We start from the raw sequence: 11,651 nt of genomic DNA, 5'->3' as shown, positions 1-11,651 counted from the left end.
TGCCATTCAGTGAACTTGTGGACATGCTGCAAGCTCATGAGATGGAGCTAGACATTCTGAAGAAACCTAAAAGTCTAGCTCTAAAATGTGAAAACCGCACCACTGAAGATGAGGAAGACGATCCCATAAGTTTTCTGGTTCGAAGATTTGATCGTGCTTTGCGGAAAACTGGGAAATCTCAGAAAAAGGCTGCCTCCTTCAAGAAGACAACTGAGGGGGACAAGCCAAACAGGAAGAGTGAGGTGCAGTGTCACGAGTGCAAGGGATATGGACATTTCAAGAATGACTGTCCTACTATCAAGCGACGGGAGATTCAGTGCTATGGCTGCAAAGAATTTGGACACACTCAGCTGGAATGTGTCAATGATCAAAATCGCAGGAAGGACAAGTCCATGTTGGCTGAGGAAGAATCGGATGATGACTCTGTGGATGACTCAGTTGAAGAGACAAACAACTTTGTGACGTTTATCGGGATCACTGAAATTGAGGAGTCAGAGTCAGAGCCTGAAGAAGAAAAGGAGGATGATCTCATAAGCAGCTACGAGGAAGTGCGTCATGTCCTGGTTAGCCTCAACAAAGAAAACAGTGAATTGAAGAAAGAAAACCAGAGACTGTCCGTACTAGCAGACAAGCTCAGCAAAGATCTCGAAGCAGCAAATGCACTTGGCCAGGGAAGTGTCAACTTGATCAAGGAGAAGTTGGAATTAGCCAACAAAGCTGAAAGTCTGAGGCAGCATCTAAAGATTGAAAAGCAAATATCGGAGAAGCTGGAGTCAGAACTAGATCAGCTAAAGAAGTAGATTCAGATGTTCATATGGACCAATCAACTAGACAAGATCCTGAGCTACGGATGTCAAGCCAATACAAAGCATGGGCTGGGATACAGTGGATGAGAACAGAGGAGCTCAGATGAAATCAAGTTTGTCTCATCCGGATACAACCAGCCTGAAGGACGAAGATCTGCCACCAAACCGTGAAAAGGACGAGAGTGCTACTACTGTGGCAAGAATAGACATATCAAGGCATACTGCTACAGCAAATGGAACAGGGTTCAGAAACTGATGAAGGAACGGAAGTTCAGTTGGAATGGATCCAGGAATCAAGTCTGGGTCAGGAAGGAGGATTTGCGATTTGAACCTAAGGGACAACTGAAAAAGAATCCCATCAGGCCGAGGGAATTCACTGTTAAGAAATCTTCCAGAGTTGATCCAATGTCAATGCTGTGGCATGGATTCAAGTGCAACATGGCACAAGTTGAAAGCGACGAAGACGAGTCAGAGCCTTGGTACTTCGATAGTGGCTGCTCATGGCACATGACTGGGAACCGAAGCTACCTCCGAAATGTCAAGAAAATTAAGGGAGGAAGAGTTAAGTTTGGTGATGGAAGTGTCGGTGCCATACAAGGAAAAGGTATTACAAAAGACGAAGATCAGCCTGATCTAGTCAATGTATACCTAGTACATGGACTTAAGGCGAATCTCATCAGCATAAGTCAACTGTGTGATGAAGGGCTAATTGTGATATTCACCAACAAAGGATGTAGATCAGTGAATGATGATGGACAAATTATCCTAGCTGGAGAAAGATCAGGCAACAATTGCTACATGTGGAACAAGTCAGGGTCGGTTATGAGCTGTTTTACTGCCTGTGATAATCTACAGCTGTGGCACCAGCGACTTGGACACATGAACATCAGGAATCTCAACGATCTCATCTCAAAGGAGAGCATTAGAGGAGTTCCAAAGATTAAGGGAGGAGATAAGTTTGTGTGTGGAGCGTGTAATCAAGGCAAACAGGTCAAAATTCAACACAAACGAGTACCTGATGTACAATCCAAAGCACCACTTGATCTAGTTCACATGGATCTGATGGGGCCAGTTCAGACAGAGAGTTTGGGAGGTAAAAAGTATGTGTTTGTGCTAGTTGACGACTTCACCAGATTCACATGGGTCAGGTTTCTTCGAGAAAAGTCTGACACGGCGGACAGCTTCAGAATCTGGGCTCTACAACTCATGAATGAATGAGGTTCAATCAAACGAGTCAGGAGTGATCATGGAGGAGAGTTTCAGAACGAGTTCATGAAGCTGTTCTGTGAAAGTCATGGAAAAGCCCATCAGTTTGCTGCACCCAGAACTCCACAGCAAAACGGCGTAGTGGAACGGAAGAATCGAACACTTCATGAGATGGCTCGTGCGATGATCTATAGAAATCAAGTTCCCAAACATTTTTGGGCAGAAGCAGTCAGCACAGCATGTTACATAATCAATTGGGTGTACATGCGAAAGGGAACATCAAAAACTCCTTATGAATTATGGAAAGGAAAGACGCCTAACGTAACTTACTTTCATGTCTTTGGATGCATGTGCTACATCTTGAATGATAAGGATCATCTTGGAAAGTTTGATTCAAGGAGTGATGAAGGCATCTTTCTGGGCTACTCAGGTCATAGCTCAGCCTTTCGTGTGTTCAACATGAGGACGAAGGTTCTGGTTGTGTCAGTCAATGTGGTGTTCGATGACTACGCTCAGATGGAATGGGAGAAGCCTCTGATTGGGAGTGATTCTGAAGGTGATGAAGTGGATCGGGTAACACAGATAGCAGAGGCGATGCAACAACCATCTGTGTCAACCGAAGAGCCTCAGATCGTGACTCAGGAGATCACCAAGCAAGTTCATCGGAATCATTCAGCCTCAGATATCATCGGTGAGGTGAATGAAGGGAGGAAGATTCGTGGCATTCAACAGGATTTCAAGAAAATGGTTGGGAAGTTCTCTGAGATAGTGATATATTCCTGCTTGGTGTCAGTGATTGAACCAAAAGGTCACAGACAAGCGTTGCAGGATGAGTTCTGGATCATTGCCATGGAACAAGAACTCGAGCAGTTTGTTCGAAATGACGTGTGGGAACTACTGCCACGACCGATGGACTACAACATTGTGGGAGCCAAGTGGATTTTCAAGAACAAAATTGATGAGAATGGAGCAGTGGTTCGAAACAAAGCTCGTCTAGTGGCTCAGGGATACTCCCAAGTAGAAGGAGTGGATTTTGAAGAGACATTTGCACCTGTGGCACGTCTTGAGTCAATCAGAATCTTCTTGGGAATGGCATGCATACTCAACTTCAGGGTATAGCAGATGAATGTCAAAAGTGCCTTCTTGAACGGTCTGATTCATGAGGAGGTGTATGTGGAGCAACCGAAAGGGTTTGAAGACGCAGGCAACCCGGGTCATGTCTACAAGCTCAAGAAAGCACTGTATGGACTAAAACAGGCACCCAGAGCTTGGTATGAACGATTGACATGCTTTCTAGTTCAAGAAGGATACATGAGAGGTAGTGTGGACAAAACCATGTTCATCCTGAAGCAGAAAGATAAGATAATGATTGTCCAGATCTACGTGGACGACATAATCTTTCGAGGGACCTCTCAAGAGCTAGTCGATGCATTTGTGGCAAGCATGACGAGTGAATTTGAGATGAGTATGGTGGGAGAGCTCAAGTACTTCTTGGGGCTTCAGATCACTCAATCGGAAGAAGGTGTTTTGATATCACAAAGCACCTATGCTAGAAATCTCTTGAAAAGATTCAAGCTTGATTCAGCCAGAGAAGCAAAGACTCCAATGAGCACAACCACCAGTCTCACACGAGATGATGAGGGAACAAGTGTTGATCCTACATTGTATAGAGGAATGATTGGGAGTTTTCTCTATCTCACAGCAAGTAGACCGGATCTCTATCTAAGTGTTGGTATCTGTGCTAGGTACCAAGCTAAACCTAAGCAATCTCATCTTGAGGCTGTAAAGAGGATCATCAAGTATGTCAAGGGCACAGTTGATTTAGGTATCTGGTACTCGAAAGGATCGAATCAGAACCTAGTGGGATACTGTGATGCAGATTGGGCAGGAAGTGCTGATGACAGGAAAAGCACAAGTGGTGGGTGTTTCTTCCTCGGAAAAAACCTCGTCTCGTGGCTCAGCAAAAAGCAAAATTCAGTGTCTATCTCCACTGCTGAAGCAGAACACATTGCCATGGGGAGCTGCTGTAGCCAACTACTGTGGATGAAGCAGATGTCCGCTGACTATGGGATGGACTCAGGTCCATTTATTGTATACTGTGACAACAAGAGTGCTATAAGCATCTCCAAGAACCAGGTACAACACTCAAGGACTAAGCACATCGACATAAGACACCACTTTATTCGTGAGTTAGTGGAAGAAAAACAGGTAGTGATCGAGCATGTTGTCACTGAATCTCAACTGGCTGATTTATTCATAAAACCATTGGACTTTAACCGTTTTGTCACTTTGAGAAATGCGATTGGTGTTTGTGGAATCTAACAAGTGCTTTGAGATGTGCATAACTGATACAGGTACAGACTCAGGATGAACATAAAGTTTCGATTCAGCCTTGAGGGTTAAAGGTTAGAGAAAAAGAGCTACCTATCTTGTCGTCATGTCTCGACATCAGTACAGGTTTCACGGAGAGAACCAAACAACCTGGAACCAATGTAAGTCGGTCTTTGAGAAGTCAAAGTGATAAGACTGAGCTACAGATCAATCTGTGCTGCTGAGACAGGCTCTACATCAAAAAAAAAAAAAGACCTGTCCGAATCTTAAGAAAAAACCCAGGGCAGAAAAAGAAAGGAAGCTGCCAAGTCACGGTGTATTTCAGCCAAAAGAAAAAATACACTGTGACAATGAACCAGGGTTCTCTCTTGCTGAATAAAGGTTAAAACTGATGAACAGTCTGATAAAGACAAGATAGGGTGAAAGCTAGTCTCAGCATCAAACCTGGTAAGGCACAAAGAATCAAGAAGAAGCTGAGTGATCATTCGAGTCATGTGCTGAGTCAGCCTATGTATCATCTGTGAACCTGGGTAAACAAACTGAACTCAAAAACTGTTTTCAAAAGCCAGTTAAGGGGTAATGACATGAACGGTTACTGTCTATGTTAGTCATCACAAATTCTTCGGATTAAATGTGTCAATGATTGTCGTGTTCTTCGTGGTGTACTAATGGGTTTCTTTCTTTTAGAAAAATTTGTCATGGTTGAACAGGAAGTAGGCCTTGGACAAATGATGCTTATGCAGGTAGGCCCAACAACAGCCCATGAAGAAAAAGGAAAATCAAAACAGAGGAGAGGTAAATTGAAGTTGCTATATTTACGGGAGAGGAAGAGGAAGAGACGCAACACTGAATTAAGTCAAAACCCTAGGTGCAAAGAACTCGTGTGACTCAATTCGAAGCATCTCAGTCTAGATCCGTTCATAAAATGGTGTCTGCGACACGAAGAGGGCTCATCAGAAGGAAATCGAAATCAAAGATGGCACATGCAACAGGTGATGCTTCGTCTCCTCATCTAATCGGTGGATCAAGTGGGGAAGAACATAATCCGTCGGTGATTCAGAATGAAGAAAAGTCTGAAACAGGGAAGGGGACCGGAAGCGAGAGCGAGTCATTTGCTACTGCAGACGAAGGCGGAAACTCGTCAGCCAAATCACCGAATGATCTTGGAGAAGAGAATCCGCTTCCCGACGAAGCCCAGGTTGAATCGGTGGCAAAGAGGAGGAACACGGTGCTGTGAATGAGTCCGAAGCAGACAATAAAGAAAGCCCTCAAGTCGAAACTGAATCGCAAGGAGCCGTTCAATTGAGGGAGGGTAGAGAAGCCGCATCGGAGACCCAAACAGAGGCTGAGCCCGAGGTCAACAAAAGGGTGATTTCTGAGGACGAAGAAGGAAGAGGTCTGCCATCTGAGACAGACGAACGACCAGAGGAGATGTCAGTTCAGGAGCAAATCGACGAGGTCAAAAGAAAGCGGAGTTTGGCAATGGTGACAGTTCCTGCTGCAAAGCGAGCTCAGAAAGAAAAGAAAAGAGCCACATCCACTGAAACCTCAGAGCCAAGAACTGAATCAACCCCAACCGCTCCTTGTCCAGAAGCTGAGTCAAGTCACACCAAGAAACAGAAGAAGAAGTAGGCAAACCTCCGAAGCAAAAAGAAAGCGGTGTCTGATGAACGGATTCAGATGTTTAAAGACCGGCACATCTGGTGCGAAAGAATTGTGGATGTGGATGAGGTAGACGAGTGGAAGTATCATGAGGTACTTTTACAGAGTGGGATGCGATGGTCAGTGACAGAACTTAAACCTTACATGAGTAAAGTGGTGCGAGAGTTCTACGCCGGACTACCACCTGAGTCACCAAGTGATCCGTCTCAAGTGTTCATAGTAAGGATCAGAGGAGCCAAGGTCCGGATCTCGCCAGGAATTATTAATGAGACACTCCGTCGTGAGCCGTTGACTGATGCAGAGAGAAAAGAAGAGGCAGAGGCTGACCTTGTGCTAATCTCTGAGATATCGAAGTATCTGTCACAGGGACATCAGTCTGTCTGGTCCGAACTGACTTCAAGGGACTTCCCACCCAGGATAACTGCTCTAATGGTCATTGCTTTGTACAACTGGATGCCGTCAACAAACAAGCACCATATCTCCGAAGAGCGAGCAAGACTAGTCTATAAACTGGCACACGGGGTCAAGGTAGACATAGGCCGGATGATCTTTCAGCAGATGCTCGATCTGAGCAAGGTGATCAAAGGGGATCGGAGATGGCTAATGTTTCCCTGTCTCATCAGCAAAGTCATCAAGAGACAACAGATCCTGCAGCTTGAAGAAGGAGAGATGTGGATCTTTCCGACAAAGTATAAGAAGGATCCACGAAGTGGAGAGACTTTTCTCAAGAAAGAAGCCGCAGCAGCTGCTACCGAGGTGAAGTAAAAGGGAAAAGAGAAGAAAGAGGTTCGGAAGAAGACTGGATCAGTATCAACATCACATTCACCAAGGTCAAACCTGCGTCCTGCGACAGCTGCCCAGCCGGACATGCAAACTGGAGGAGTCAACAGCGTGAGTCTGGGAGTGATTTGAGTGCCTGAGGCTCGAGCCGATGCAGATGGAATCAGGACAGCACTTGAAGATGTGGCGTCAGTTCTTGAGAAACTCGGGGTAGTCACGGCCATGCTACGCACGGCAGTCACAAGTAAGTCCACATAGACCCTTTCTGAACTTACACATATGTTTGCTCATCAATTATTTTTTAACATCTGTGCTCACAAGCAGGGGGAGAAGATTGAAATCGGTGGATGCATGAACTATGGGGGAGTTTTTTTGGGTATTTTGGGGGTTTTAGAATTCTGGGGGAGTAAGAAGAGAGATTTTTTGTTACATTGTGTTTTATCTTTTATCTCCTTGAACTTGTTGATGTTAAGACTTGACACTCCATTGGTTTCTTGGAGTTCTTTTGATTAATCGTAATTACCTCAGAATTGTGTGTTGCTTGTAGTCTTTTGGCTTGTGTTTGTGGTCTCTATTTCTTGGACAGGTACTTGTGAAGCACATATGCTAAAAAGGGGGAGACTGAAGATGCAAACAAGGCTGGAGCAGCACGTGTAGCAGTCCGACTAGCTCTGGAACTGATACGGGAAGACTTGCGAAGCAATCTACACACGTGGATGTGAGCTGGAAGCTGAGCTGGAGCTGCAGGACGTGCTGGACACTTCAAGAGACGAGAAGCTGACGTGGATAGGAAGCTTGGAGTATCTTGGAGGATCTTTGAAGAAAATATCAAGTTTCCTCTATCTTAGGAGAAGATAAGGAAGGTAAAGATTCTCATGAAGATTTGGAGAAATCGTAAAGAGAGTCTGGGCTAGGAGTAGCCGCAAGTCCTATTGTGTATAAATAGGCGTGTGAAAAACCTTGTAGGGTTTTTAACAAAACTGAGAGAATTCTTAGCAAAGGGTGAGCGAAAATCTGTGAGAGTTTTTGTGAGCTAGTGTGCTAAGGGATTTGGGTAAGAGGTTCTTGAATCACGTATGATGCTAGTGTAGTAAATCAATGTGTGTCTTGATGTTGCTCTAAATTGGGTTCTGTATACTTGTAAGTTACAAACAGATTTACTAGTGAAATATTTTTGAAGAGAAAATCCCTGTGTTCTGTTCTGTTCTAGTTCCCATATTACTACTCTTACATTTTCAGGCGGTACATAAATAGAAGTTGCAACTCGAGGAGTAGTAGGAGGTGGAGGTAACCGCAATTTGTTACCTTCACGAAATTGTATGATTAATTAGTTTCTTCAAACAAAAAAAAATTAAGAAGAACATATATTATATATAAAGAAGCGAATATAATTAATGCAATATATAAGATTATGTACGCATAAGATGACCGTAAGGGGATCGACATGGACCATGAAAGTTGAGAGACGATTAAGAAAATAGATGGAGATAACAACTTTTTTTATATTAGAGTTCTAGGTAATTTACTCAATTTCGAGACAAAATACTCCATTCTAATGAAAAATACACTCAATGAAAATATTCTTATTTTTACATTAAGAATGTGTTGTTAAGGAAATAGAGAAAAACAAAAAGTATGAGAATGCATGTAAGTACTAACGTCGGTGGCGTTTGGCCTCGGCGACTCCAACTTGAGACGAGACTAATAAAAGCAGAAGAAACAAAGACAGAAGATGCGCAACTAAATTTGATGTCTTTGTAGCCATTATGCTAAGTGCTCAATATCTCACAGTTTCTATATTAAAACCAGCTCTTGATAATTTATAAGAAAATTGAAGTCTCGTTTAAAACTTCATGTGTAGTTTTCACCAACTACATTTCCATTTTCAACGCTTTTACTTTTGTGCATGCAAACAAAAATGGTCTTTCATTTGAATTTTCAGACTAAGACTTGGTTCATATTCATATTCAAGTAGAATCTGAAATACATATACAAACCAAACAATTCTACGAGCCAAACTAGTACTGTTCGTCATAGTGTTTGCTTGAGTATATATATATATATGCAGCATATAATATATTTATAGTTCCACAAATAAATTTTAACAATCATGAACAAAATAAAATTTCTTTTTTCGTAATTTTTTCTTTAAATCATATGTGATTTGTTGCAAACGGTGTGATAAAATATATATTTGTGTATATATACACGAATTCAATAAATGCTATTGATCAGTTGTTGTGAACAAAAATAAAAAACCAATTTTTAATCATTGCGGTCAAAGTTTGATTATTTTCCTTATGTAGAATACATATAGTTTAAATTTCAATATGAAACATATTCTCTTCGTATATGGCAATTTTAATATTTTTCTTTTTATTCGCACGCCATATTGAGAGGGGAAAAAATACGCTGATAAAAGTAGTTAAATATACAGCTTTTTAAAAAATCGTGACCAAAAAACAAAAACAGCCTTTAGAAAATCAACCAGAAAGGTTTTTACTAGCTTGACCGAATCATGCATCTTCTGCTTCATGCAGTCTACCTGAATACTTGGACTGTTAAATGTCTCTCTGACCAACCTATATATATTTGAACCCAATGAAGAATAAAATTGATATTCAAATTATGCTCTGGTTAAACAGAAAACTTCGCGACCAAGCAATCTTAGATTCCCTATGTTAGAGTTTGATCACTCTTCAGTGTACATTCAATGATTCAAAAACCGACACAAGACCAACAAAACCCTACTGGCTACTGTTCAACTTCCCATACTTTGGAGAAATCCTGTTTACAACACATCATCATCCCTAATTATTATCATCGTCTCTAGTTGATCTTCATGGCTCCAATCTTAGAGTTGAGTCCACAGAAAGCAGAAGAATCTCTAAACAGTGAGCTCACAATGTTTACTTGTGCTGCAAGACGAAGGTAATAGAATCGACAGAGGTTTACAAGTTCAATTAAAAGATCAATATGATCAAGATATTGTTTCAGTAAGTTCAACCACTCACAAGAGAATCCACAAGAAGCGCGCACAGATGCAAAGAGATTACAAGAAGAAGAAGATAGTTGAAAGATGAAGAAAATTTCGTACTGTTAGATGATCTCTCGACTCGAACTTAATCCATAAGAGTACTGAGGATATCATCTTATTGGACTTTATGCATCAGTTTAGCCCATTAACAAACCGCAGCCCATTCCGACAGAAATAGAATCTTCTCTCGTTCCCATCTGATAATCTCTCCTCCAACTTTCTCAAACCAGATAACTTCTTTCGTAATTTCTTTACAAGATTTGTAACCCCACAAGGTATGTGACTGAAGGTTCTTCTATTCGATGGGTCGCAATCTCAAAGTGTATAAAAATCTCTTAAGATTTGTAAGAGCTTTGAAGCAAAGAAATGATTTAAGACTTCTTTGTTTATTACAGTCACCCAAACAATCATAATAATGACGAGAAAACTGAACGTTACATATTGATAGAACAAAACCAATCAGTTGTTGCAGGCCTTGACAATTCCCTAAAACTTACAAACAAACGGATTAAAAGGTTAAATCTTTTGCAGATTCCAGTTTTACTTTAAGGTTCGTGTACAAAAACATAAGAAAATGATTCATCGGCCCTAAAATCAGCATTAGTGAAGTCGTTTTATAAGAGCACTTGTTGTGGATGCGTAAGAGTTGGTCAAGAAGGATATCACATTGTGTTTCATCCAATTTTGAAGTTTACAAACCAAAACAACTTTCAGAACCAATCACGATCCATAAGTTCATATCACTTTGATGTTGTTCACATCAACCAAGCAGCAATATGGTTCTTGCAATGTTATGCTGTAAACAAGAATCACAAATACTATGTTGTGTCAAAAACCAAGTCTAAACAGATTTGCCCAACAACTGCACATTAGAAAGGTATTTATGTAGATGATTTGGATGTGTAGCAATTTGATGTAGTAACACATCAATTTCATGAAAGTAGTTCTTAAGTTGAGGGAAAAATGAATATTTGGGGATGAGTAATTCGTTCTCAAAATCATTTCAACTTTTTAATTTCTAAAAATCTTTCTAAAAGTCTTTCTAAAAGTAGGAGTTTTGATTCTACAAATCTCATTTGGCATGTTTTTATGAACATGAGCTTTGGTGAAAACCAAACCTTCAGAAGTAGAACTGTCATTACAAAACGTACGACATCAAAAACATGAGAAAATTATTTCAGCCGTTGATATTTTATCGAACATAAAAATTTTAATAATTTTTAATAAATGACAAATGGTTTAATTCTGATTTTATTTTTGTAATAAATATTGCTTCTTATGTTATGGTGTAACTGAATCTTTGGATTGTGAAATGTCTCACTAACCCAACTTATACATCTACAAAATTGAAACCAACAAAACTCTTTACAATTAAAAAAAAAAAACATTCAGCTTATTTGTGCAATCCATAAAATCTAAATCAAGAGAAAAAATCAACTACTCTTACTTCCAAATCTAGGGAAAACTTGGAGATCGTTTCTTGCCATTTTTGATGAATGCTTGTGTGTTCCTAGTGCAAGCAATTGCAACATATATAAGAAGAAAAGTTAAGTTTTTTTGTTTTTATTAAAAAAATCGTATGTATACTGTGATTAGATACCAATGGTATAAGTTGTAACCACAATGTTAATATTTGCTTCTTATTAAAATATATCAGCAAAAAAAAAAGACAAAAGGTAGCTTCACGTTGCTATTTAGAAAAATGTTAGAGAATTATTCACTCGAGTTGCTTCACGATTTTGGAATAAAGCAACTCGAGTGATCCAATTGAACTAAAAAAACTAGTGGATGCCGTATTGTATGTGTGTGTGAGTCCTCAAGCCATTAAT

The sequence above is a fragment of the Eutrema salsugineum genome, unplaced genomic scaffold, assembly GCF_000478725.1.
Source record: "Eutrema salsugineum unplaced genomic scaffold, Eutsalg1_0 scaffold_2, whole genome shotgun sequence".
In the NCBI taxonomy this organism is placed as follows: domain Eukaryota; kingdom Viridiplantae; phylum Streptophyta; class Magnoliopsida; order Brassicales; family Brassicaceae; genus Eutrema; species Eutrema salsugineum.
The sequence above is the reverse complement of the archived record's forward strand: the minus strand, read 5'-3'. Positions refer to the sequence as shown.